The sequence below is a fragment of the Squalius cephalus genome, assembly GCF_949319135.1.
Source record: "Squalius cephalus genome assembly, chromosome: 8".
Lineage (NCBI taxonomy): Eukaryota > Metazoa > Chordata > Actinopteri > Cypriniformes > Leuciscidae > Squalius > Squalius cephalus.
The window spans coordinates 26,905,992-26,913,527 of record NC_137129.1 but is presented as its reverse complement, the minus strand read 5'-3'; positions in this window follow the sequence as shown (position 1 = coordinate 26,913,527).

The window sequence follows — 7,536 nt, the reverse complement described above, 5'->3', positions numbered from 1 at the left end:
CGCAACATGCGTTGGAGATACATAATTTGTGAATAAAGATGTAATTGTATGCGCACATAAGGTATCTGTTAAAAATATCTTCATTTGTGTTCTCCACAAAAGTCTTATGGGTTTGGAGCGACATGAGGTAATTAATGACAGAATTTACATTTTTGTGTGATCTATCCCTTTAATGTTTTCTAATGTGGTTATAATTGGCCATTGTTCTGTTGTATAAACATTTTCAATATTTTAAAGATTTATTGTTTTGAAAAAAATGTTTATACAGAAAAGATAGATTAATTTGATCAAAAGTTGCAGTAAAAACTTTTAAATTGTTTTAAAAAAAAATTTGAATAAATGTTGCTCTTACTGAAAACTGTATAATAGTTTCCACAAAAATATGAAGCCGTACAACTGATAATAATCATAAATTTTATATATATATATATATATATATATATATATATATATATAATAGATTGTATCATTATTTATTCTAGAATTAGTAATACATTACAGAAATGCACTCATTAATTAAAATCATTAATCATATATCAATCATATTGTGTTATTAATCAATAAATTCTAAAGAATTTGATTAACTTTTATGTTTTGTGTCCAGTGATTTTTCAATGTTTTTAACGGGTCCCAGAAAGAATTGTGTTTATAGCCCACTGGTTCGATCGATTACTCTTCACACTGGATTCTTTGAAGACGGACGTTGCAGCAAACACTTACAGGCTACATCCAAGGATGGAAACATCTCAGGTTTAGTGATTAACACGTTCTTTCAGTGAATTTTTCGGGTGAACGTGGTAAAAACCAATAGGAAAAAAGTACCACATGAGACGTGATATTGACATTTTGAAAATGTTGAACATGACGCATATCGTCGAAGCAACGTTAAAAAAACAAAACATTTTACAAAACATTTAATGGTTTGAAAATACGTGTTTATAACGTTTAAAAAAATGTTTCAGCCACGTTGTGAAAATACGTGTTTATAACGTTTAAAAAATGTTTCAGCCACGTTGTGAAAATACGTGTTTATAACGTAAAAAAAATGTTTCAGCCACGTTGTGAAAATACGTGTTTATAACGTTTAAAAAACCCGACATCTGTCGTATTAAATACGTAGGATAAAAACGTTGTGACAACTTTTTCACCACGTGAAAAAAACGTTTTTGCAACGTTTTTGTGTTTGCTGGGCTGTCAGGGTTTATTCTGTAACAACGACTGTACATTCTCTTACATGCAGCTTTTTACATTGACCACTGACTATAGCTATATTCTCAAGGAATTTTGTGTAGTACAAAAATATACATTTAATGTTATACATAATTTGCCATTAATCATAAGCAAATAAGTGACAATGGCATTACTTCAATTGAAGCACTAGGTGCTTTTTATATATATATGTATGTATGTGTGTGTATATATATATATATATATATATATATATATATATATATATATATATATATATATATATAGGAAAACAAGTATTTGAACACCCTGCTATTTTGCAAGTTCTCCCACTTAGAAATCATGGAGGGGTCTGAAATTGTCATCGTAGGTGCATGTCCACTGTGAGAGACATAATCTAAAAAAAAAAAAATCCAGAAATCATAATGTATGATTTTTTAACTATTTATTTGTATGATACAGCTGCAAATAAGTATTTGAACACCTGAGAAAATCAATGTTAATATTTGGTACAGTAGCCTTTGTTTGCAATTACAGAGGTCAAACGTTTCCTGTAGTTTTTCACCAGGTTTGCACACACTACAGGAGGGATTTTTGCCCACTCCTCCACACAGATCTTCTCTAGATCAGTCAGGTTTCTGGGCTGTCGCTGAGAAACACGGAGTTTGAGCTCCCTCCAAAGATTCTCTATTGGGTTTAGGTCTGGAGACTGGCTAGGCCACGCCAGAACCTTGATATGCTTCTTACAGAGCCACTCCTTGGTTATCCTGGCTGTGTGCTTCGGGTCATTGTCATGTTGGAAGACCCAGCCTCGACCCATCTTCAATGCTCTAAGTGAGGGAAGGAGGTTGTTCCCCAAAATCTCGCAATACATGGCCCCGGTCATCCCCCCGGTTAATACAGTGCAGTCGCCCTGTCCCATGTGCAGAAAAACACCCCCAAAGCATGATGCTACCACCCCCATGCTTCATAGTAGGGATGGTGTTCTTGGGATGGTACTCATCATTCTTCTTCCTCCAAACACGTTTAGTGGAATTATGACCAAAAAGTTCTATTTTGGTCTCATCTGACCACATGACTTTCTCCCATGACTCCTCTGGATCATCCAAATGGTCATTGGCAAACTTAAGACGGGCCTTGACATGTGCTGGTTTAAGCAGGGGAACCTTCCGTGCCATGCATGATTTCAAACCATGACGTCTTAGTGTATTACCAACAGTAACCTTGGAAACGGTGGTCCCAGCTCTTTTCAGGTCATTGACCAGCTCCTCCCGTGTAGTTCTGGGCTGATTTCTCACCTTTCTTAGGATCATTGAGACCCCACGAGGTGAGATCTTGCATGGAGCCCCAGTCCGAGGGAGATTGACAGTCATGTTTAGCTTCTTCCATTTTCTAATGATTGCTCCAACAGTGGACCTTTTTTCACCAAGCTGCTTGGCAATTTCCCCGTAGCCCTTTCCAGCCTTGTGGAGGTGTACAATTTTGTCTCTAGTGTCTTTGGACAGCTCTTTGGTCTTGGCCATGTTAGTAGTTGGATTCTTACTGATTGTATGGGGTGGACAGGTGTCTTTATGCAGCTAACGACCTCAAACTGGTGCATCTAATTTAGGATAATAAATGGAGTGGAGGTGGACATTTTAAAGGCAGACTAACAGGTCTTTGAGGGTCAGAATTCTAGCTCATAGACAGGTGTTCAAATACTTATTTGCAGCTGTATCATACAAATAAATTGTTAAAAAATCATATATTGTGATTTCTGGATTTTTTTTTTTTTAGATTATGTCTCTCACAGTGGACATGCACCTACGATGACAATTTCAGACCACTCCATGATTTCCAAGTGGGAGAACTTGCAAAATAGCAGGGTGTTCAAATACTTATTTTCCTCACTGTATATATATATATATATATATATATATATATATATATATATATATATATAAATGCAGACTCAGACTTTTGGATCTTATTGTCTCAGTGCCATACATGATATGTCATAAAATGTTGTGAAAATGTATTTAATGCATCACTTTTAGTGTATTTTCATTTGTTTTCTTATTTGTATTCACAATTTGCATTTAAATTGGTGTATTGTTTGGTATTCTGTATCAGTACTGATGTGCATTATAAACTACTGGTATTCCAACTAAAAATGCTAGAAATAAAAATTAACTCATTATGATTAGTTTCAAATTTCAAAACAAAATTTCGTTATTTCAACTGGCGTGTGGCAAGCGCGCTCATAATGTAAGAGATGCTGGCGCGACTACAACATTGCCCAACATCAAATGGCAAACGTAATGCAAGCAGAACGAAACTGAGCTACTTGTTATTGTGTGGTTGAAGGACCGTTTATCAGTTTGGACCAAAGCAGCGCGAGCCGATCGTGATCATGCGACACTGTTACTACACAGCGCTAAGAGATCCAGTAAAGAAAGCATTTGAATTCGCTACTTAAGTAATAACATTGCTGCGAGATCTAGTGAGAAACATTCACATTTCTCTGCGCTGACGTGGAAACCAGGAAGAAACATTGTGCCATGAATGAACTATCCACAGATCAGCAACATTCACCATGGATTTACTGTAGTAACACTAACTGCAACCATGGAAGTTTGGCAGGAATAGTAGGCTATAATGCTTTCAAGTAACATTACGTTGGTTTTATTTTGACATTATGAATAAAATTGCTGCCTTCAAATGTTAATCTGAACTAAAAATAGACCTTTGTTTACAACTACTACAATATTAGGCTACATTTCATTTTTTCCAAGGAACTGTTTTGTTTTATATGCTCATAAAAATAGTCTATTATAGCTCCATCATTGCTCAAAGTAAAAAAAAAAAAGTAAAAAAAAAAAATCATACTTTATTATGTTAGTTTTAATTTAAAAAAAAATCTCTGCCATTTCTTTTAAATGTCACTTTGTATTTAAGAAACACGTGCCCTTTAGTCATTATTTGGGTAGCACACATATTCTGAATGCCTTTTTAATCTAGATTAATCTAGATTAATTCCAAGATTACAGTGAGATTAATCTAGATTAAAAAATAATAATCTATGCCCACCACTAATGAAATCACATAACAGTTAGATAAACTATCTAACATAATAACATGAAATAGCTATAGCTTTCAACAGAAAATATCTGCATTACTTAAAATGGTCAATGGTCGCCTTAATGGCATAATTTTGCCATAATCTATTTCATTAATATTCATTTAATAGTAAAAACTATTTTTAATTACTAACTCATTTTAATTACCAAAAACATGAATTGTCTGACATTTTGAGAACATAATTTATCACTAATACACTGTACACCCCAATGTTGTCATTAATAAAGAAATCAAGTTATCATAACTTAACATACTCATAATAGCAAGTTTTTGCATAAAAAATTAAACAGATGTGTTTAATGTAGGCCTACTCATTTGGCAGCAAAAATCTTTCGGATTAAGATTTTAAGTGTTGTGAACTCAAAATTTCAAGTTATTTAAATGATTTGCTATGTCTGTTTAATATGATTGGTCGTGCCTGAATTTCTGCCTTTACAACACGCTGATGCAGGCAGCAGGCCAGAAGCACTGACACTGCATAAAAACTAATAATTTCGGGGTTAAATCGGAGCCGGCCCGTCCATCACGTATGGACATTTCAGGCCTCGCATTTGGATCTGAATCACACAAGACTTTCAATTCCTGACACCTGTAAATGGAATCTTTTTTTAATCGACTACTGTCTCGAGTCTCAAGCCTGTTCTCCCGAGAGGGAGTAAAATCTTTCCGTGGCAGGTGCAGCTGCCACCGGCGCCTGTCACCGGCGCCTGTCACTCGAATTGTCACCGCTATATGCGCATGTCACTCGACCTGCCACCGCTATATGCGCCTGTCACTCGACCCGCCACGGCTATACGCGGCTGTCCCGCGACCCGTCACGGCTATACGCGGCTGTCCCCGGCCCAACTGTCGGTAGGCGGTGCCGCGGTAGCCCAATATTTACCTGAGAAAACGTTTTGGAAAAGACGGGCTACTATGGACCCAACCAACTCTATAGGAGGGGAGGGGAGAACTCCCTCACCTGGTACAACCCATGCAGAGACTGCGCGCTGCAGTGTCAGAATGCGGAACGTGTGTAGCGTAACTAACGTGAAAAAAAAAAATCAATCCTCGACCGGCCCAAAAGTGAAGCGGCCCACCGGGAATTCTCCCGATTCTCCCGATTACCCACCCCGGGCCTGCTGTCCCGTGACCTGTCACGGCTATACTCGCCTGTCCCGCGACCCGTCACGGCTATACGCGGCTGTCCCGCGACCCGTCACGGCTATACGCGGCAGTCCCGCGACCTGTCACGGATATACGCGCCTGTCCCGTGACCGTCACGGCTACGCGACTGTCCCGTGACCTGTCACGGCTATATAGGCCTATGCGCCTATCACTCGACCTGTCACGGCTATACTCGGCTGTCCCGCGACCCGTCACGGCTATACGCGCCTGTCCCGCGACCCGTCACGGCTATACGCGGCTGTCCCGTGACCTGTCACGGCTATATGCGCCTGTCACGGCTATACGCCGCTGTCCCGCGACCCGTCACGGCTATACGCGGCTGTCCCGCGACCCGTTACGGATATGCGCCTGTCACTCGACCCGTCACGGCTATACGCGGCTTTCCCGTGACCCATCACGGCTATATGCGGCTGTCCCGCGACCCGTCACGGATATAGGAACAAACTTAGGAACAAAGAATTTCGTTTCTAGCCCTTTTGATTCAAAAGTTATTAGCATAAACATGAGTGAACAATTGGTGCCTCCGCACCTTCGGAGCTTGGCCCCTAATAATAATAATAAAAAATTAATTGTAGCTAAATTATAACTGTTACAATATTTCATTAACCCTTTATAGGGCACTCATTGAAATACTTGGAAATTCTAAATTTCAACCATAGAGTGTTATTGGAGGATATTATAAGACTTCTAAACATTTGTGAGTTTTTAAAAAAATATATTTTTTTAGGTTGGAAATCAAGGGCAATGAAGTTACCATATTTGGTTCCTCGCCAGTCTAGGGTAATGTTTTTCCCTTAAAAAGTGTATATATAAAAATATAATAAAAACACATAAACTTGTTACAAACATAAAAATATTTATTTAGTAACATTTTAAATTATTATTAGGAACATTTTAAATTAAATTATTATTAGGAACATTCATTAAATTAATGAAGGGTATTCATTTATGGTTTGTGCTCCTAAGAACATCTAATATGATTCATATTTTATAAATGCACATTTGTGCATTTATAAATGTTATAAATAAATGTATACATTTATAAAAGATCTGTACTACTGATCTTTGGTATGGTCAAGTACTGGTGGTACCACTTATTTTAGCAGTAATAAGTCTCACAGTAAAAAAAAAAAAACCAATACATGGCATTTAACTATGATAAAAACTGTTTCAAGGGCATAAAACTTACACATAAAGGGTAAATATATAATAAGAAGTGCAAAATATCATTATGAGTATTAAAAACTGTTATAAAGGTCATAAAACTGACCAAAACCACACATATTTCAATATCTATGGCAATATAAAATGTCTATAAATGTGTTACGTTTCCCACTGGATCACTTTATAATGTTATTCAAACCTGTGATAACATCCAATGCACTAGTAAATACTATTGTCCTACGTTATAATCATAGACTGTGGTTATAATGCATTATTTGTAGAAAAAATACCCTAGTACGGCTTTTCTATACGCATAGGGCGTATGTCTAAATATGGACATTCTCTAATCTTACCTGAACAGGGCGTATGATCAAATATGGTCTCACCATTTTTCATGCCACAAATGTCAATACTTTCAAGAAATCTATGCAAACAACACCTATCTCAACATGTTGCACAACTATTCAACCATAGAATGTGTGAGTTTCATCAACTCACAATTTTTTGTTTTGAAGTTATTAGCGCTGATGTGGGAGTAGGTAGTAGCGCATAACCTCACTTTCCAATATCCGGAACGACACAGAAGTTTGAAATGCTCCGCGCAACTTCTGATTGGTCAGATGCCATCATGTGACTATCAGTGACGTAGCCTGATCTTCGCTGATTGGCTAGGAGAAATCTATGCGCTCATATGACAACGCAAACAGGCAGGGGAGACTCAGTTTGAATGCGCGATTAAGTTACCAAATATGGTTCCTCGCCCGATAAAGGGTTAAAGAGGCCAGGTAGGCCTATATTTATCTAAAATACACAGTGATGTAGTTGCTTTGCAACAGAGTTACAATAGTAGCCTAACCTAAAATGCAATGTAAATATGTATAATATGTATAAATATAA